Source organism: Oratosquilla oratoria, chromosome 37 (genome assembly GCF_046742065.1).
Source record: "Oratosquilla oratoria isolate Oo_2021 chromosome 37, ASM4674206v1, whole genome shotgun sequence".
In the NCBI taxonomy this organism is placed as follows: domain Eukaryota; kingdom Metazoa; phylum Arthropoda; class Malacostraca; order Stomatopoda; family Squillidae; genus Oratosquilla; species Oratosquilla oratoria.
The window spans coordinates 2,817,292-2,838,947 of record NC_134813.1 but is presented as its reverse complement, the minus strand read 5'-3'; the positions used below and the strand labels follow the sequence as shown (position 1 = coordinate 2,838,947).

Below are 21,656 nucleotides of genomic sequence, written 5' to 3'. Positions count from 1 at the left end.
GCAGAGTTTGGGAGAGTATGTGATAGAAGAAAGCTAAAGATAAATGTGGATAAAAGTAGGGTGATGAGATGTACAAGGGTAGAAAGTGGCAGTAGACTGGAAGTGAACATTAAGGGAGAGCGACTGGAGGAAGTGGATAGTTTTAGATACTTGGGTGCAAGTGTAGCAGGAAAAGGTGGAGTGAAGGTGGAGGTAGAATGTAGATTGAGAGAAGCGAGTAAATGCCTTGGTGGTTTAAAGAGTGTAATGAGGAATAGACATTTGGGAATGGATGCGAAGAGGAGACTGTATGAAGGAGTGATTGTGCCAACAGCACTGTATGGGGCAGAAACGTGGAACATAAGAGAAGAAGAGAGAAGGAGTTTGAATGTGTTTGAGATGAGGTGTCTGAGAAGTATGGTGGGGGTTACTAGGCTAGATAGAGTGAGAAATGAGGAGGTGAGGAGGAGAACAGGGGTGAAAAAGGATTTGGGAGATAGGGTTGATGAAAGAATATTAGGATGGTTTGGACACATGGAAAGAATGAGTGAAGAAAGACTAGTAAAAGAGGTATGGAAGGCAGATGTGGAGGGAGTGAACATGAGGGGACGTCCTAGGATGAGGTGGATGGATGGGTGAAGGGGGCTTTGGGGAAGAGGGGAATGTCTGTTGAGGAAGGAAGGGAGAGGACGGAAGACAGAGGTGAGTGGAGAATGGTTGTATATGGATGATGTTGTGACTGCATGAGGAGGAATGGGCGGGGAAGTGGGGGGTGGGGTAGTATGTGTGAGTAAATTTTGACGCAGCCCGAAGGGATTTCTCCCCGTCCTCGCCTTATATGCAAAGGGGGACGGAGAGGGGGGGTCGCCGATTAAATGAAGCGGCCTCGCTGTGGATGTACTGTGTCTTGCGACACTGCTTCTGACCCAGGGCGGTGGGCAGGGTGCAGGGATGACCCGTCATCCAGGAGGTGCTCAGATGAGAGGAAGGGTGGGAGGGGTGTGGAGTGTATTTAGGGATGAAATGGGTGGGAGTGTTTTTATGCCTTTCCCTTTTTGGCTACCTCCCTTGGAAGGGGGAAAAAGCCTTGGTATATGTATGTATGTATGTAAGTCAAGCATAAATACACATGGGAGAGGGTGGTGGATGGAAAGGTGGTATATAGAGCATTGATGGTGGTAACCAGGAGAATAGTAGGAAGAGTTGAGGATGTACATGTTCTAAGGGGAGAGAGTGGGGGAATGTCATAATTTTTTAGCGGAAGGTAAGTAGAGAGTGGAGGACAGATAGAGAAAGGGGAAAAGTACAAAAGGTAGGAAGGTGCTTAAAGTGAACTGCTTAAATGAGAAATAAAAGGAGTACAAGAAGAGGCTGAGAGAGGAGTGGGAGGGAGTGAAGGATAGAGTAGAACTAGGTGTGGAGGAGGTATGGGGATGGTTCAAGGAGGGAGTCACAAGGTGTGCAAAGATGGTGTGTGGAACAAGGAGGATGGGAGGAAATAGAAGAAAGGGTAGTGAGTGGTAGGATGAGGAAACAAAGAATGTTGTAGAAGAGAAAAAGCGAGCATTCACAAATAATTTACAAAATAGGACAAGGGATCATATGAAAGAGACAAAGAAAAGAGAAGAAAAGTAAAGCATAGAATAAAGGAGGCAAAGAGGAGAGCAGATGTGAAGTGGGGTAAGAGTATGACAGAAAAATTTGAAAAGAATATAAAAATGTTTTAAAGAAATTAAGAGAGGAAGAGGAGGTAAATCAAGAAGAGAAAAGGTGAAAGGTGCAGATGGAGAGATGATAATGGAGGAGAAGGCAGTAAGAGGAAGATGGGCAGAGTATTTTAGGGAGTTGCTAAATGTGAAGGAGGATAGGGAGAGAAAGGTAGTTGGAGTGGGAAGTGCAAAGAAAATGACCATGATGAGTGAGGAAAATGGAGGAGAAATAAGGAAGGATGAAATTAAGATGATGAGAGCAGGTAAGGCACCTGGTCTGGATGGATGTCATGCAGAATGTCTGAAAAAAGGAAGTACAGTGATGGTGGACTGGCTGGTGAGGTTATTTAATGTTTGTTTAACCCCTTCACTCCGGGCCAAAATCTCGCGGGCAGCATTAGCTGCCAGACGTGCGATGTTGCGTCATAATACTCGCATTATAAAAAATAAAGTTACCACTGTATTGCTCATTTTCTCTTTCACCTGTGAATTTTGATAACCATAGAAAATATGATGAAGCCAGTTTACAGAGTATGGGAGTCACGCAGGTACAACTACAATAAATATAATCAAGACGCCGACATCGGCATCCTCGCATACCCACTTGCTTCTCATGACGCCTACGTAGGCGTCATCATATCGAAGGGGTTAAGAGAGGGTAGAGGACTGGAGGAGTGCCCGTATAGTTCCACTTTACAAGGGAAAAGGGGACAAGTGTGAGTGCAGTAGTTTCAGAGGGATTAGCTTGTTAAGTGTAGTTGGGAAGGCTTATGGGAGGATCTTGATTGAGAGGATTAGGAGAGGAACAAAGGGAGTAATTGGTATTTATTTACCTAGTTGTATTATACGGGAAGGGGAGCTATGCTCGTGGTGACCCATTTTTGTATCTCGCAAGATCAAGTTTGTTCTTAAATTCTTGTATTGTGTTTGCATACACTATTTCTTCATCCAATTTATTCCATATATCTATCACTCTGTGTGGGAAGCTGTTCTTTTTCAGGTCTCTTTTGTAGTTATCCTTTTTGAGTTTCATTGCATGTCCTCTTGTTTTTCCTCTGTCCTGCTTTAAGTCCTCTCTAGGCATTCTTTTCCTCTCATAATTCTGTAGATGGTTAGTAGGTCTCCTGGTTGTCTTCTTTGTTCTAGGGTTGGCAATTCCAGTTCGACCAGTCTTTGTTCATATGTCAGGTTTCCAAATGTTGGGACCAACTTTGTCGTTGCTCTTTGTATTCTTTCAAATTTTCTTGTATTCTTATTTGCACTGGGTGACCATATCAGCGCTGCATATTCCAATTTTGGCCTTATCACCATTTGTAATATTTTCTTTATCCAGGTATTTGAAGGCCACTATTATTGATCTCAACAAATTGTATGTTTCTCCGACTATTTTATTTATATGTTTATCAGGCAGCATGTCTTTGGTGATAATTACTCCTAGGTCCCTTTCAGAATTTACTTTCTTTACTTCTTTTCCATCAATTTTATACTGTCCTGTTATTCTCTTCTTGCTTTTTCCAAATTCAATTATACTGCACTTCTTGATGTTGAATTCTACCTCCCATCTCTTGCTCCACTCTGAGACTTTGTTCAGATCCCACTGCAATGAGTCACAGTCTATTTCGGAGTTTATTGTCTTTAATAATTTTGCCTCATCCGCAAAACAGTTCATGTAACTTTCAATGCCTTCATCCATGTGATTTACATGTATAGAAAACATTATCGGAGCTAGTACTGACCCCTGTGGGACGCCACTACTCATTTCTTCCCATTTTGAATATTTGTCTCTGAGCACCACTCTCATTTTTCTTCCATGTAGGAAGTCCTCCATTCAATTCAATAGTTTTCCATGTCTGCCTCCTATTACTTCCAGTTTATATAGTAATTTTCTGTGTGGTACTTTATCAAATACCTTTTGTAGGTACAGGAATGCACAGTCTGCCCAGCCATCCCTTTCTTGCAATATATCTATCAATCTTGAATGAAAACAAATTAGATTAGTGGTACATGATCTTCCTTGTCTGAATCCAAATTGCCTCGGGTTCAGTATATTATTCTCCTCCAGATATTTTGTCCATCTATCTTTGATGATTCTCTCGCAAATTTTAACTATTGTACTCGTTAGGGACACTGGTCCATAATTTGTTGGGTCTTCCTTATTTCCACCTTTATATATCGGCACTATATTGGCATTTTTCCAGTCTCCTGGTAGTTTTCCTTCTTTGAGTGAGCATTAAATTATTTTGTATATTTTTCCTGTTAGTTTGTCTATACATTCCTTCAGTATCCAGTTTGCAACTCCATCTGGGCCATGTGATTTGTTAATGTCAAGCTTTAGTATTTGATTCCTTATTTCATTCTGAGTAATATTTAATTTCTTCAATGGAGGAAATCTTACTTCAATTCTTTGATCACAGTTTTGTAGATTTCTTTCCTGTTTGGTGAATACAGATTTGAAATGTTTGTTCATAATATCTGCCATTTCTGTATCCTCTGTGTATTCTCTATTACCTTGATGTAATTTGTGTATTTCCTGTTTATTTTGTAGCTTTCTGTGTACATATCTATAAAATGGTTTGGGTTGATCTTTTCATTTATCTATAATGTCCTTTTCATAAGTTCTCTTTTCTTCTCTACATAATTTTACATAATAATTTCTTTGTTGGGTGTATATTTTCCATTTCTCAGTTTTTTTTTATCCTTTTCCCACCTTTTCCTGGCTTTATCTCTTCTGTATTTTGCCTCACTGCACTTTTTATTATACCAGGATTTTATTTACCGAGTTGTACCTAGTTGTAATATACGGGAGGGGAGCTATGCTCGTGGTGACCCGTCTTTGTATCTCTCTGCATCAAGTTTTGTCTTAAAATCTTGTATAGTGTTTGCACATACTGTTTTGTTGTCTAATTTGTTCCATGTATTAATCACTCTGTGTGGGAAACTGTTCCTTTTCAAGTTTTTTCTATAGCCATCTTTTTTCAATTTTTTTCCATGTCCTCTCGTTTTACCATTGTCCCACACTAACAGGTTGTTCCTGTCTAAAACTTCCATTCCTTTCATTATTCTGTAGATAGTCAGCAAATCTCCTCTTTCTCTTCTTCGTTCCAGTGTTGATAGGTTCAGTTTGGATAGTCTTTGTTCATATGATAGTTCAGCGAGAGTCGGTGCTAGTTTGGTTGTCGCTCTTTGTAATCTTTCTAGTTTCTTAATATTCTTTTTGGTGCTGGGTGTCCAAAGTGATGCTGCGTACTCAAGTTTTGGTCTTATTAGTGTAGTTAGTATTTTCTTTATCATTTCTTTATCCATATAAGTAAATGCCACTTTGATTGACCTCAATAAGTTGTAGGTTTCTCCGAATATTTTATTTATATGCTTATCAGGTTTCATGTCCTTTCCAATCATCACTCCAAGATCTTTTTCAGAGTTTGCTTTTTTTCTTTTTTCTTCTCCAATTCTGTATTCTTTTGATATTCTGTTTTTACTCTTTCCAAATTCCATTATACTGCATTTCTTTATATTAAATTTCACTTCCCACTTTTGAGTCCAATTCCATATCGTATCCAGATCTTGTTGCAATGAGTTGCAGTCCTCTTCCGTTTTTACCTTTTTAAATAATTTTGCATCATCTGCAAAAAAATTCATATAGCACTCCACGCCTTCATTCATGTCATTAATGTATACGGCGAACATGATGTATACCCTTTCATGTTTTTGTCTAGGTACATACTTATCCACACCTTCATTATAGATTTCCTTCCAAATTGTCCATTTCTCTTCCACCTTTGTTTCTTCATTATTCATTTTTTTTCCAATTTGCTTCTCAATTTTTTTTCTTCTAAGTTTCTCAAAATCTGTTTTTTTGTACATTAGTCTTCCTTTTCTGTGTTTTTGTTAATTTCTATATTTGCTTCTTCATTTATTTCTAGTTCCATTAGTGTGTGATCACTTTTTCCAATTGGTGTCTTGTATTCGATTTTATCCACAATTTCAGGTTCTGATGTGAATATTAAATCCAATCTTGAGGGTTCATTGTTATTTCTATATCTGGTGTTTTCCTTGACCCATTGTGTCAATGTGTAATCAATGGTCATTTCTAGTAATATGTTTCCCCAGTGATCTTCACCTTTCACAGTTATCTCTTCCCAACATATTTCTTTTGAGTTAAAATCACCCATAATTACCAGATTTCCTTCTTTAGTATTTCATTTAGTGTTTCTCTTGTGTCTTCCAGCATTATAGAGTGTTCACTTTTATTCCCTGTGGTGGGGGAAAAGAATACTGCCACCAAGTATTCCCACTTGGATCATAAGAGGCGAGAACAAAGGGACGGGGATTGGGACTAGGCATCCTTCTCCTTGTAGCCCCACAGGGGACATTCCTAAACAAAAAAGAGAAACCATAAGAGGGTCTGGGAGTTTTCGGACCAGCACCCTAAGGTTTGGGTCTTTTAATGTGCGTGGATGTGGTACAGATGAGAGTAAAAGGGAAGAGATAGGTAGTATGTTTGTGAGAAGAAAGATGGATGTGTTGGCTTTGAGTGAAACTAAGTTGAAAGGGAAGGGTAAGTGTAAGTTTGGGAGTGTAAGTGGGAGGTTATCAGGAGTGAAGAGAGGGCAAGGGAGGGAAGGGGTGGCTATTCTAGTAAGTGAAGAGATAGGTAAACGAGTAATGGAGTGGAAGGAGGTTTCCTCAAGGATAATGTGGATGAAGGTGAAACTGGGAAAGGAGATGTGGGTTTTTGTAAGTGCATATGGGCCTGGTAGTGAGAAGAGTGTAGAAGAAAGGTAAGCATTTTGGATAGATTTAAATGAGTGCATAGAGGATTTAGGAAGAAATGTCAATGTAATAGTACTGGGAGACCTTAATGCTAGGGTAGGAAATGGTCCAATTGATGGAGTGGTTGGGAAATGTGGAGTTCCAGGAAAGAATCGTAGTGGAGAGTTGATTTGTGGAAATGTGTCTAGAAAGAGATTTGATAATAGCAAATACAGTGTTTCGGAAGAAAGTCAAGCATAAGTACACATGAGAGAGGGTGGTGGAGGGAAGGGTGGTAGATAGAGCGCTAATGGATTATGTAGTGGTAAATAGGATTATGATAGGAAGAGTTAAGGATGTACATGTGCTAATGGGAGAGGGTGGGGGAATATCAGATAATTTTTTGGTGGAAGGTAAGTTGAGAATGGAGGATAGATGGAGAAAGAGGAAAGGGACAAAAGGTAGGGAGGTTCTTAGAGTGAACTCTTTGAATAAAAAGGAAAAGGAGAAGGAGTACGGAAAGAAGCTGAAGGAGGAGTGGGAGGGAGTAAAGGATAGAGTAGAGCTGGGTGTGGAGGAGGAATGGAGATGGTTCAAAGAGGGAGTCATAGAGTGTGCAAGGATGGTGTGTGGAACAAGAAGGACAGGGGGAAATAGAAGAAGGGGTAGTGAATGGTGGGATGAGGAAACAAAGAAGGTTGTAGAAGAGAAGAAGCGAGCTTTCACAGATTGGTTACAAAATAGGACGAGGGAGTCATATGAGAGGTACAAAGATTAGAAAAGAGATGTAAAGCAAAAGGTAAAGGATGCAAAGAGGAGAGCATATGTGAAATGGGGTAAGATTATTACAGAAAATATTGAAAGTAATAAAAAGATGTTTTGGAAAGAAATTAAGAGAGGAAGAGGAGGCAAATCAAGTAGAGAAGAAAAGGTAAAAGGTGCAGATGGAGAGATGATAATAGAAGAGAAGGCAGTAAGGGGAAGATGGACAGAATATTTTAGGGAGTTGCTAAATGTGAAGGAGGATAGGGAGGAAAAGATAGCTGCAGTGGGAAATGCGAAGAAAATGAGAGTGATGAGTGAGGAGAATGGAGGAGAAATAAGAAAGGATGAGGTGAAGGCAGTTGTTAAGATGATGAAAGCAGGTAAGGCACCTGGTCTGGATGGATGCCATGCAGAATGTCTGAAAAAGGGAGGTACAGTGATGGTGGACTGGCTGGTGAGGTTATTTAATGTTTGCTGGAGAGAGGGTAGAGTGCCAGAGGACTGGAGGAGTGCCTGTATAGTTCCACTTTAAAAGGGAAAAGGGGACAAGTGTGAATGTAGTAGTTTCAGAGGGATTAGCTTGTTAAGTGTAGTTGGGAAGGCTTATGATCTTGATTGAGAGGATTAGTAGAGGAACAGAAGGAATAATTGGTGAGGAACAGTTTGGATTTAGGACAGGTAGAGGTTGTGTAGATCAGATCTTTGTGGTAAGACAGATATGTGAGAAAGCTATAGGAAAGGGGAAGGATGTTTTTTGGGGTTGTATGGATCTGGAAATGGCTTATGATAGGGTAGACAGAAAGGCACTGTGGGAGGTTATACAGATATACGGAATAGGAGGAAAACTTCTAGGAACTGTCAAGAGTTTTTATGAGAGTAGTAGAGCTTGTGTCAGGATTGGAAATGGAGAGAGTGAGTGGTTCGAGGTAAAGGTGGGACTTCGTCAAGGATGCGTTATGTCGCCCTGGCTGTTCAACTTATACATGGATGGGGTGGTGCGAGAGGTAAATGCAAGGGTAGTGGGCAAGGGATTGGAGATGGTTAAAGAAAATGGAGTAAAGTGGGAGGTGAGCCAGCTGGTGTTTGTGGACGACACTGTGCTTGTAGCAGGATCGGAGGAGGGATTGAGGAAGTTGGTGGCAGAGTTTGGGAGAGTATGTGATAGAAGAAAGCTAAAGATAAATGTGGGTAAAAGTAAGGTGATGAGATGTACAAGGGGTGAAAGTGGCAGTAGACTGGAAGTGAGCATTAAGGGAGAGCGACTGGAGGAAGTGGATAGTTTTAGATACTTGGGTGCAAATGTGGCAGGAAAAGGTGGAGTGAAGGTGGAGGTAGAATGTAGATCGAGAGAAGCGAGTAAATGCCTTGGTGGATTAAAGAGTGTAATGAGGAATAGACATTTGGGAATGGATGCTAAGAGGAGACTGTATTTACCTAGTTGTATTTACCTAGTTGTATTTTGCGGGAAGGGGAGCTATGCTCGTGATGTCCCGCCTTTGTATCTTGCAGTGTCTAGTTTGTTTTTAAACTCATGAATGGTTTTTGCGCATACTATTCCATTGTCCAGTTTGTTCCAAGTGTCCAAAACTCTATGAGGAAAACTGTTTTTCTTCAGTTCTCTTCTATAGCTATGTTTTTTGAATTTCTTTCCATGTCCTCTTGTGTTTCTTTTGTCCCAGTTAAGTAAGTTCTCACTATCGAGTACCTCTGTGCCTTTCATGATTCTGTAGATGGTCAATAGGTCACCTCTCTCTCTTCTTTGCTCCAGTGTCGGTAACTCCAGTTTAGCCAATCTCTCTTCGTATGATAGGTTTGCAAGTGCAGGTGCCATTTTTGTAGCTGCTCTTTGGATTCTTTCTATTTTCTTTATATTCTTTTTGGTACTGGGGGACCACAATGTCGCTGCATACTCTAATCTAGGCCTTATCAATGTAACCAATATTTTTTTCATCATGTCTTCGTCCAAGTATGAAGGAGTGATTGTGCCAACAGCACTGTATGGGGCAGAAACATGGAACATAAGAGAAGAAGAGAGAAGGAGTTTGAATGTGTTTGAGATGAGGTGTCTGAGAAGTATGATTGGGGTTACTAGGCTAGATAGAGTGAGAAATGAGGAGGTGAGGAGGAGAACAGGGGTGGAAAAGGAGCTGGGAGATAGGGTTGATGAAAGAATATTAGGATGGTTTGGACACATGGAAAGAATGAGTGAAGAAAGACAAGTAAAAGAGGTATGGAAGGCAGATGTGGAGGGAGTGAACATGAGGGGACGTCCTAGGATGAGGTGGATGGATGGGGTGAAGGGGGCTTTGGGGAAGAGGGGAATGTCTGTTGAGGAAGGACAGGAGAGGACAGAAGACGGGTGAATGGAGAATGGTTGTATATGGATGAAGTTGTGATTGCATGAGGTGGAATGGGTGGGGGGATGGGGGGTGAGGTAGTATGTGTGAGCAAAATTTGACGCAGCCCGAAGGGATTTCTCCTCGTCCTCTCCTTTCATGCAATGGGGGGACAGAGAGGGGGGGGTCGCTGATTTAATGAAGCGGCCTTGCTGTGGATGTGCTGTGTCTTGCGACACTGCTTCTGACCCAGGGCAGTGGACAGGGTACAGGGATGACCCGTCATCCAGGAGGTGCTGAGATAAGAGGGAGGGTGGAGAGGTGTGGAGTGTATTCAGGGATGGAATGGGTGGAAATGATTTTATGCCTTTCCCTTTTTGGCTACCTCCCTTGTAAGGGGAAAAAAGCCTTGGTATATGTATGTATGTACTTTCATTCCATGCATGAGTTTTGGGTGGGACATAAATCACTGCATACTTTCTATTTTTCATATCTCTATCCTCAACTTTTATCATAATCAATACCACATTGTTCTCTCCTGTAATTTTTGTGACATTTAGGCCTTTCTTGGTTAGTAACATCACTCCTCCACCCTGCTTTGTTTCTCTATTTCTGTACAACAATTATATAATCCTTGCCCTATACTATTTGGTGGTAATGATCCTTTCAATTTTGTCCCCACAATCCCCATTATATCTGGTTTTTCGTGATCTAGAACAAGATAGTCATTCTAGATAGTCATTCAATTCATCGATTCCTCAATCCGTCTATGTTGGGATATGTTATCTAATTTTTTCCTTTTCTTCCTTTTCTACTTTCTCCTGCATTTCCTTTTCTCTTATGTACCATTTCCTCAGTCTCAAGTCCATCACTCTCCAAAGATACTCTTTCCTTTCTTTTTCTGTTCTTTTCTCGTTCTTTTCCTTAGCTTCCTCTTTAAGTGTTTTTCCTTTTCTTTTTCCTCATCACTCAGTTCTTTTTTTATCCCTATATTTTTGTAGTTTTTAATTTTTGCTAGTTTTCCTAAGTTTGTTAATATTTCTTCTGCTATTTTCTGTGAATTAAGTTTTACTTTAAGAGGTCTATTCTTCTCTTCAGAATATTTGCCCATCCTATGGATATCTTCTGCCTTGTCGTGACTTTGGCCCTCCTCCTGTATTTCTTTTAGTATTTCTGTCACTATATTCTTCTCCTCTTTTTCCCTTTGGAAACTTTTAATGACAATGTTTTTCGTTGTTGTTGTTGTTGTTGTTGTTGTCGTTCCCTAGACTGTCTGTCCGAGCAGTCCCGTCTCCCCAAGGAATGCCACAGCCAAAACTGGGTTTTCCCACAAATCCTTTATAGAGTGTATGTTGTGTTGTTTGCGTGCATGATTGTGTATAATGCAGTCTTCCATTATGTGTTGTATGGTATGGGGTGAAGTGTCACATCCTGGGCAGCTGTTAACAATGTGGTCATCCAGCCTCTTCTGGTAGCTTAGAAGTGCTGGGTGATGGCCGCATCACAGTCTGGCCAAGTGGACTCTGTCCTTTCATGGGAGAGAGGATTCAGAAGGGTGGATATCAGGGGGTCTGGCATGCAGCAGTGTGTTGTCTTTCAGTGTGTTAATGGAGCGGTGAGTGATATGATTATGAATATGTTTCCGGAGGCTGGTATTTGGTGGTTGTGGAGGAAGAGAAGAGAGTATCTGTGTGTAATACAGGTCTTTGGGTGTTTTAATGTTTCTTGGTGTGTGTGGGTGTTCTGCTATGTAGTGTAACGGGGGTGATGTGTTTGTGGTGGCCGCAGCAAGTGTTTGTGTGCCTCTCATGTCGAGGTGGTCCTTGACTTTGAGGACTTTTGTTTGATGGTGTAAATGGTCTGTAGGTCTTGTATTTGTGCAGCCTGTAATTGTTTTTAGGGCTTTGTTTTATATGATTTGAAGGGTGTTGTGGTGTATCTCACTGAGATTAGGAGCCCATGCAGGACTCGCATAATTCATCACTGAGCATATGCATTGTTTGTATATTGTTGTATTAGTTTCTTTGTTTTGTCCAAATGTTGTTCCAGTGATTGACTTAAGTGCGTTAAGGGGACTGGCTGATCAAAATATGAAAATCTTTATTAATTGGGTTATTGCACAGAAATTTATGCCAGGAGTTAAGGACAGCTTATACATCTTTCCTAACCCAAAAAAACTAATCTGCAACCCTTTCATGTTTTGCCCCCCCATCTCCCTTTCAAAAAAATTGATAATTTTGAAATGACTACTCCTCCTATAATAATTGCTCTACATGAATGAAATTAATATGGTGGAAGGACCTTATCCAGACCTTCAAACTAATAGAGAGAAATTTTAGTTAAAGTAATTAGTTTGTGGAATTTTAATTTTTATATCTTTTCCCACCCCGTCCCCCTTCAAATAGGGGGAAATTTTTTTGGCAAAAATTAACCCTTTCAGATATTAAAAAAAAACGTTCTATTTCATCAATTAGGCAGATTTAGACATATGTGTGAATTTTCATTGAAATTTATTAAGAAGTTATGGAGGAGTAGATGTTTGAAGGTATAAAACTTAGGTTTTGAGATACGGGCCGTCAAAGTTTTCGCTAACTTTGAACCCCTACATACTAATATAAATAAGGGATATCATGGCATTTCCTTATTTAGCTTTTTAGGCTTGAATGTTGATGATATTTAGAATAAAATTTATTCATATTCAGTCACATATGTTGATGTCCAGTCATATAATCCTCTGTCTTCTGGTTCCTGGTCCCCACCTGCATTTTAGGCAGGTTATTACATTAGGGTGTCATAGCTTGCTTACTTTGTAATTCTTGCCTTTTCCTAGCTTCCTGAAGGTGTTTGGTTTGCTTGCGAGGGCATGGCATCTCAAAAATAGTATAACAGCTTGTCAAATGACAAAAGGATTGATGGTGGTTTGCAGTGGAGCGTATCACTCAATTTTTGCCTACTGTTTATCGCTTTCTGAGGCATCTACCCATTCTGGGGTCTATATATAACCTCTGGTACAGAGACAGAGTTGCCAGAAGTCGCTAGGAATAGCACTCAATCATTACAAATTATTGTTATTTATTGCAATAATATATATATTGTAGTGACCAATACGTATCATAGGGCCGAGATGGGGTCGAGTTGGGGGGAGGAGGGGGTTTATTTGCCATAACTACGAAAATAAGGCGAATTTTGATTAAATACTCCACATACAGACTGTCGATTGCCATATGCAGATGTAGAAATTTTTTCCCAGTTTTTCATTTTTTTCCCCAATTTTCATTGATTCTTGACAAGCTGGTCCCCTTAAGTCTAGGTGTGCATTTGTTTTTTATGTTTGTGATGTGCTGTTTGAAAGACATGGATGTATCGTATGTTACACCAAGAATTTTCGGTGTGTTTGTGTGTGGTATTAGAGTGTTGTTGATGTAGAGATGAGGTATGTATTTGGGTTCTTTTGTCCAGTTGGTGAGAAGTGTTGCTGTAGATTTGTTTGGAGCTATTTTGAGTCTGTTTGTGATGAACCATGTGTTGAGTGTATCAAGGTATGGCTGGCTTATTCCTGTAGCTTTGTCTGTGTTACGATGTGTGCATGTGATTGTTATGTTGTCTGCATAGGAAGAGATTTGTGTTTCTGAGGTGTTTGGTGTGGGTAAGTCATGCATGTATAGATTAAAGAGCGTGGGGGATAGAACAGAGCCCTGTGGTACTCCATTCTTAATGTTTCTGATGTGCGATGATTGGCCATTATATGACATGTAAGCATTCCTACCTGCCAGATAATTGGCCAGCCATCTTTTGGTGTTATTGTGCATGTCTGTGTTATATATTTTATTTGTTAGGTTGTGGCGGGGGATAACATCAAAAGCTTTACTAATGTCTAATGTTATAAGAAGTGTTCTGTGGTGGGGCCTATCTGAATTGATGCCATCTAAAATTCTTTGTGTGAGGTTTATCAGAAGAGTGTTTGTGGAGTGTAGTGGCCTAAAACCGTGTTGTGAGTCAGCAAAGGTGAATATGTGGTGTGACAAGTTTAAGTATTAGGCGTTCAATGACTTTAGAGGGGGTGCAGAGAAGTGTGATTGGGCGGTGCGATGTTGGGATTGTTGGGTCTTTGTTTGGTTTTGGAATAGTGATTATTTTACCATGCTTCCAGATGTTGGGTATAGTGTTGTGTGAATAGCTGTAGTTTGCAATGTTTGTGAGTGCGTGTATACCTTGTGGTCCAATGTGTTTTAGGTGGATGTTACTTATGTTATCAGGGCCACAGGCAGATGAGTGCTTGAGATTATGTATTATGTGTTTTGTCTGACTGTCTATGAAGGGTGTATAGTCTGAGTCTGTGGGAAAGTCTTTCTTACGTCGAATAGTGCGTCGGTTGTCAGGGTGAGAAGTGAGATGGCTTGTCTGTGCAAAATGATGTATTTACCTAGTTGTATTTACCTAGTTGTAATATACGGGAGGGGAGCTATGCTCGTGGTGACCCGTCTTTGTATCTCTCCGCATCAAGTTTTATCTTAAAATCTTGTATAGTGTTAGCACATACTGTTTTGTTGTCTAATTTGTTCCATGTATTTATCGCTCTGTGTGGGAAACTGTTCCTTTTCAAGTTTTTTCTATAACTATCCTTTTTCAATTTTTTTCCGTGTCCTCTTGTTTTACTGTTGTCCCACATTAATAGGTCGTTCCTGTCTAAAACTTCCATTCCTTTCATTATTCTGTAGATAGTCAGCAAATCTCCTCTTTCTCTTCTTTGTTTCAGAGTTGGTAGGTTCAATTTGGATAGTCTTTGCTCATATGTTAGTTCGGCGAGTGTCAGTGCTAGTTTTGTTGTCGCTCTTTGTAATCTTTCTAGTTTCTTAATATTCTTTTTGGTACTGGGTGTCCAAAGTGATGCTGCGTACTCGCGTTTTGGTCTTATTAGTGTAGTAAGTATTTTCCTTATTATTTCTTCATCCATATAGGTAAATGCCACTTTGATTGCTCTCAATAAGTTGTAGGTTTCTCCGAACATCTTGTTTATATGCTTATCTGGTTTCATGTCCTTTCCAATCATCACTCCAAGATCTTTTTCATAGTTTGTTTTATTTATTTTTTCTTCCCCAATTCTGTAATCTTTTGAGTGTGTTTGCTTGTTGTCTGTTTGAGGGTAGATTGTCTGTTGTTGTGATTATTGCTGTGTGAGAGCGTGTTGTGTTACTGTTGGATAGTGTAATGCTGTTGAGTGTTTTGTACAATTTGCTGGTGTTTGTTTTGTGATCAAGTGTATTGATAAAGTTTTGCCAATTTTGTGTCTTTTGTTCGTGTATTTTATTGGCAATCACAGTGTTTAGTGTTTGTATTTGGTCTGCTATGTTTTGAGGGATAGGTGTGGGGGTATTGTATTTAAGTGTGTCTCGTTGTCTGATGAGGCCTTGGATTTCTGGTGTGAAGTTGGGGTTGTGTGATTTTCTGTTGCCTCTATGGATGTATCCCTTGTCTGCATTTTGTATGATTGTATTAAAAGTGTGCACAGCATTGTTTATATTTGTGATTGGTGTACTATTAAGTGTTTCAAAATGTTGTTCTGTCTCTTTAGTAAAAGCTTCCCAGTTAGCTCTCTTGTAATTGGTGTATGTGTGTCTGTGGCCAACTGGGGTGCATCTTGTTTTGGTGGTGATGATGATTGGAAGGTGGTCAGAACCAAGGGTTCCGACCACTCTCCATGATGTTGTTGGAGTTAGGCAGGGGGAGCAGAAGGTGATATCAGGAGAGGAGGGAGTGTATAGAGCTTGGTGTGGGATATGTGTATGATTATGTGTGTTGTTCATGATAGTCAATGAGTCAAACTTAGTCTGTATATCAAGCCCTCTGTCTGTGTCAGGGTTGTCAACATACCAGGCAGACGACTTGGCGTTGAAGTCACCACCCATGATCAGGTTGGGGATTGAGGCTAGTTGGCTAAATTGAGGCCTGAAGGTGTTTGGAACTGTGGGGGATGATTGTGGGGGAATGTACATGTTAACTATTGTCAGTGTTGATTTGTTGCTTGTGCGGATTCGAATGGATTGGATATCTGTAGTGTTATCTGTGGTAGGGAGGAGAATTTTGGTTGTGGCACTTGTGTCCACAAAACAGATGGAGTGGTGGATCAGGGTGATGAGTCCACCGCTATTGCCGTCGGTCCGGTCTTGTCTGATGGTGGTGTAATTATGAAATGATGGTGTTTTGTGTGAGTGTCTTAGTTTTGTTTCTTGTATAATTGCAATGTGTATGTTGTGTTGTTTAAGAAAGTGTTCGAGTTCATGTTTTTTCGTGGTAATACTGTCAGTGTTGTGTTGTAATATGTTGATGTTGTGTGTTCTGTATGTGTTGTATGTTGCCGTTTGGGGTTGAGGTTGGGGTGTTAATGGGGGAAGGTATAGGATCTGGGTTAGAGGGGGGAAAAAGAGAGATTGGGGACAAAGGAAGAGGAGTACTGATTGGGGATAAGGGCAAAGGGAAATTGGGAGTGGGTAAGGGTGCTGGCTGTGGTTGGGGAGGTGGGAGTGGGGTTACTGGAGGGCAGGTAGAACATGTCCAAGTGTTTGTGTATTGGTTTGTGTCAGCAAGTGTTGTACAAGTGAGGTGGGCCCAGTTTTTGCACATATTGCACTGAACTGAGCCCTTTGTCTGTCTGCTCGAGGTAATGGGTTTAGAGCATGTTGGGCATGTGTATTTTGTGGTGGGCCCAGGATTGCTCCCTACATTTCCGGCTAAAAGTAGAAGAAGAGGGGTGATCGCCGGAAAATCACACCTCGGTGCAGAAAAAACGTAACATTGCATGTTGAGAAAAAGGATTGTGGTACTCCCCAAGGCAGTCGTAGCTCCTCTTGGGGATCGGTGCCACCTACGTAGAGCTGGTGGCCAGGGCTGGCTGCCGCCATTTGGCCCTCAACTCTTGGGGTTGGGGGGTGGTCCCACGACGTAGATTACATTTTTTTTTTTTTTTTTGTCTATTGTGTTTCTTACCCAATCTCTTTTTTCTTTTATCACTTCTATTACTGAGTCAATACCCCATCTAGGGTATTGGCTGCATGTTGTTATGGCAAAGTATCATGCACACAGTTGATACTTTAGGGTCTATATGGGGCACCCCTATGGACCAGAGCCACACATCATTTTGTCTGTGATAGAGGACTCTGCTCACAGAGAAATGATGAAACTTTTGTTATACTGCTACTGTCCCTCCGTTATGCTGTCCCCCAACCCCTTGTTGCTGTCCTGTACCATTTCTCTGAATTTCATTTCCTTGTTTCACCTACCCTGTGGTAGGGGGAAAAGAATACTGCCACCAAGTAATTCCACTTGTATCGTAAGAGGCGAGAAAAATGGGACGGGGATTAGGACCAGGCATCCTTCTCCCTGTAGCCCCACAGGGGACCTTCCTAAAAAAAGTAAAGGCATAAGAGGGTCTAGAAATTTTCCAACCAGCACCCTAAGGTTTGGGTTTTTTAATGTGTGTGGATGTGGTACAGATGAGAGTAAAAGGGAAGAGATAGGTAGTATGTTTGTGAGAAGAAAGATGGATGTGTTGGCTTTGAGTGAAACTAAGTTGAGAGGGAAGGGTGAGTGTGAGCTTGGGAGGTGTGGAGGAGTGAAGAGGGGGAGAGGGAAAGAAGGGGTGGCTATACTAGTAAGTGAAGAAATAGGTAAATGTGTAGTGGAGTGGAAGGAGGTTTCCTCAAGGATAATGTGGATGAAGGTGAAACTGGGAAAGGAGATATGGGTTTTTGTAAGTGCATATGGGTCTGGTAGTGAGAAGAGTGTAGAAGAGAGGGAGTCTTTTTGGATAGGTTTAAAAGAGTGCATAGAAGGATTAGGGAGGAACGTCAATGTAGCAGTATTGGGAGACCTTAATGCTAGGGTAGGAAATGAACCAATTGATGGAGTGGTTGGGAAATGTGGAGTTCCAGGAAAGAGTCGTAGTGGAGAGTTGATGGTGGAGATGTGTCTAGAAAGAGAGATGATAATAGCAAATACAATGTTCCGGAAGAGAGTCAACCATAAGTACACATGGGAGAGGGTGGTGGATGGAAGGGTGGTAGATAGAGCATTAATGGACTATGTAGTGGTAGATAGGAGTATAATAGGAAGAGTTAAGGATGTACATGTGCTAAGGTGAGAGGGTAGGGGAATATCAGATCATTTTTTGGTGGAAGGTAAGTTGAGAGTGGAGGATAGATGGAGAAGGAGGAAAATGACAAAAGGTAGGGAGGTGCTTAGAGTGAACTCTTTACATGAAAAGGAAAAGGAGAAGGAGTGCAAAAAGAAGCTGAGAGAGGAGTGGGAGGGAGTGAAGGATAGAGTAGAGCTAAGAGAGGAGGAGATTGGGGATGGTTCAAAGAGGGAGTCAAAAGTGTGCAAAGATGGTGTGTGGAACAAGAAGGACGGGAGGAAATAGAAAGAAGGGTAGTGAATGGTGGGGTGAGGAAAACAAAGAAGGTTGTAGAAGAGAAGAAGCGAGCTTTCACAGATTGGTTACAAAATAGGACAAGGGAGTCATATGAGAGGTACAAAGAAAAGAAAAGAAAAGAGAAGTAAAGCACTAGGTAAAGGAGGCAAAGAGGAGAGCAGATGTGAAACGGGGTAAGAGTATGACAGAAAATTTTGAAAGTAATAAAAAGATGTTTTGGAAAGAAATTAAGAGAGGAAGAGGAGGCGAATCAAGTAGAGAAGAAAAGGTAAAAGGTGTAGATGGAGAGATGATAATGGAAGAGAAGGCAGTAAGGGGAAGATGGGCAGAATATTTTACGGAGTTGCTAAATGTAAAGGAGGATAGGGAGGGAAAGATAGTTGCATTGGGAAATGCTAAGAAAATGAGAGTGATGAGTGAGGAAAATGGAGGAGAAATAAGGAAGGATGAAGTGAAGGCAGTTGTTTAGTTGATGAGAGCAGGTAAGGCACCTGGTCTGGATGGATGCCATGCAGAATGTCTAAAAAAAAGGAGGTACAGTGATGATGGAGTGGCTGGTGAGGTTATTTAATGTTTGCTGGAGAGAGGGTAGAGTGCCAGAGGACTGGAGGAGTGCCTGTATAGTTCCACTTTAAAAGGGAAAAGGGGACAAGTGTAAGTGTAGTAGTTTCAGAGGGATTAGCTTGTTAAGTGTAGTTGGGAAGGCTTATGGGAGGATCTTGATTGAGAAGATTAGGGGAGGAACAGAGGGAGTGATTGGCGAGGAGCAGTGTGGATTTAGGACAGGTAGAGGTTGTGTAGATCAGATTTTTGTGGTAAGAGATATGTGAGAAAGCTATAGGAAAAGATAAGGATGTTTTTTGGGGTTTTATGGATCTGGAAAAGCCTTATGACAGAGTAGACAGGAAGGCGCTGTGGGAGGTTTTGCAGATATACGGGATAGGAGGAAACCTTCTAGGAGATGTCAAGAGTTTTTATGAGAGTAGTAGAGCATGTGTCAGGATTAGAAATGGAGAGAGTGAGTGGTTCGAGGTAAAGGTGGGACTTTGTCAGGGATGCGTTATATTGCCCTGGCTGTTCAACTTATACATAGATGGGGTGGTGCAAGAGGTAAATGCAAGGGTGGTGGGTCAGGGATTGGAGATGTTTAAAGAAAATGGAGAAAAGTGGGAGGTGAGCCAGCTGGTGTTTGCAGACGACACTGCACTTGTAGCAGGATCAGAGGAGGGATTGAGGAAGTTGGTGACAGAGTTTGGGAGAGTGTGTGAAAGAAGAAAGTTGAAGATATATGTGGGTAAAGTAAGCAGATGAGATGTACAAGGGGTGAAAGTGGCAGCAGACTGGAAATGAGCATTAAGGCAGAGTGACTGGAGAAAGTGGATAGTTTTAGATACTTGGGTGCAAATGTGGCAGGAAAGGGTGGAGTGGAGGTGGAGGTAGAATGTAGATTGAGAGAAGCGAGTAAATGCCTTGGTGGTTTAAAAAGTGTAATGAGGAATAGACCTTTGGTAATGGATGCTAAGAGGAGACTGTATGAAGAAGTGATTGTGCCAACAGCACTGTATGGGGCAGAAACATGGAACATAAGAGAGGAAGAGAGAAGGAGTTTGAATGTGTCTGAGATGAGGTGTCTGAGAAGTATGATAGGGGTTACTAGGCTGGGACAAGGTCTATACAACCACTGGGCAAAACATTTAATGGATAAACAGGGGGGAGGAGTCATGGTATTGTCAAAAAAAAAGTTTAAATTTGACAAAGACAAATGAAGGCAAATATAATGTGAAATTGATTATGATTAAAGTTGTGGGATGGTTTGGACACATGGAAAGAATGAGTGAAGAAAGACTAGTAAAAGAGGTGTGGAAGGCAGATGTTGAAGGGGTGAACATGAGGGGGCGACCTAGGATGAGATGGATGGATGGGGTAAAAGGGGCTTTGGGGAAGAGGGGAATGTCTGTTGAGGAAGGATGGGAGGGGACAGAAGACAGGGGTGAATGGAGAATGGTTGTATATGGATGTTGTGATACAATGAGGTGGAATGGGTGGGGGATGGTGGGTGAGGGAGTAAGTTTGAGAAAAATTTGACACAACACAATGGTATTTCTCCCTGTCTTCTCCTTTTCTACAAGAGGGGATGGAGAGTGAGGGTTTAATGAAGCAGCCTTGCTGTGGATGTGCTGTGTCTTGCAACACTGCTTCTGACCCAGGGCAGTGGACAAGATGCATGGATGACCCGTTATCCAGGAGGTGCCAAGATAAGAGGGAGGGAAGAGGGTGCAGGGAGTGGAGTGTATTAGGGATGGAATGGGTGGGAGTGGCTTTTATCCCTTTGTTTTTGGCTACCTCCCTTGTAAGGGGGAAAAGAGCCTTTGGTATATGTATGTATGTAAAGTTGTAAATGATAATATGAAAAGTAGAAAATTTGTAGTAGTATATGTGCCCCCCAAAGCACGGGCCTAGTCTGATAGTGATCATTCCAAATTACTGAAAGACACAAAGAATGCACGAATTGAGTTACTGAAAGAGGGTGGTAACATAGTAATTATGGGTGACTTTAATGCAAAGGAAGAAATGACAGTAAAAGGGGGAGAAGAACTCTAGAGCAACATGCTACTGGATTTGGCTATCGAATACCTTAACACAATGGGTTAAGGAAAATACTAGATATAGAAACAATGAGGAACCGTTGAAACTAGACTTGATATTCACCTCTGAACCTGATATCGTGAACAAAATGGAGTATAAGACACCATTTGGGAAGAGTGACTACATACTAATAGAGTTTGAACTAAAAGAACAAAACAACGTGAGAAGAAATGAAAAACTGGGAAAATTTTTCCAAAAAGGAAACAAAGATGGAAGAGAAATGGAACATATTTAAAGAAAAGTATAAGGAAGGAATTGATAAATATGTTCCAAAGAAGAAGCAAAAAGATATATATAAAGTGTTTGTATAACAAAAGGTGCAGTGAGGCTAAAGATAAAAGAGACAAAGCCTGGAAAAGATGGAAAAAAGACAAAAAACATCCAGTGGCAAACATATATAAAACTTAGGAATGAATATGAGATAAGGTGCCTGAAAAGTGTGATAGGTGTTACTAGGCTGGATAGAGTGAAAAACAAGGAGGTGAGGAGGAGAACAGGGGTGGAAAGGAAGTTGGGAGATAGGGTTGATGAAAGAGTATTGGGATGGTTTGGACACATGGAAAGAATGAGTGAAGAAAGATCAGTAAAATAGGTCTGGAAGAAAAGGTAGAAGGAGTGAACATGAGAGGGCAACCAAGGATGAGATGGACGAATAGGGTAAAAGGGGCATTGGGAAAGAGGGGAATGTCTGTAGAGGAAGGACAGGAGAAGACAGAAGATAGGGGTAAATGGAGAATGGTTGTGTATGGATGATGCTGTGATGTATGAGGGGGAGTGGGTGGGGGATGAGGGTGAGGGAGTATGTGTGAAAAATAAATTGACACAGCCCAAAGGGATTTCTCCCAGGCTTCTCTCCATTTCTGCATGAGGGGACGAAGAGGAAGGGTGTCAGGAATATAATGAAGCGGCGTTGCTGTGGATGGTGCTGTCTTGTGACACTACTTCTGACCCAGGACAGTGGGTGAGATGCAGGAGTAAATCATCATCCAGGAGGAGCCAAGATAAGAGGGAGGGAGGGGGTGGATGGGAGTGGAGTATGTG

The 21,656-nt window shown here is 41.2% G+C and overlaps 1 protein-coding gene across 11 annotated transcripts in view; it reads left to right on the top strand.

Moving 5' to 3' along the window:
* enc (R3H domain containing protein encore) overlaps positions 1-21,656 on the top strand; it is a 609,003-nt gene that overhangs the window by 484,721 nt on the left and 102,626 nt on the right. The gene's annotated exons all lie outside the window — the stretch shown is intronic.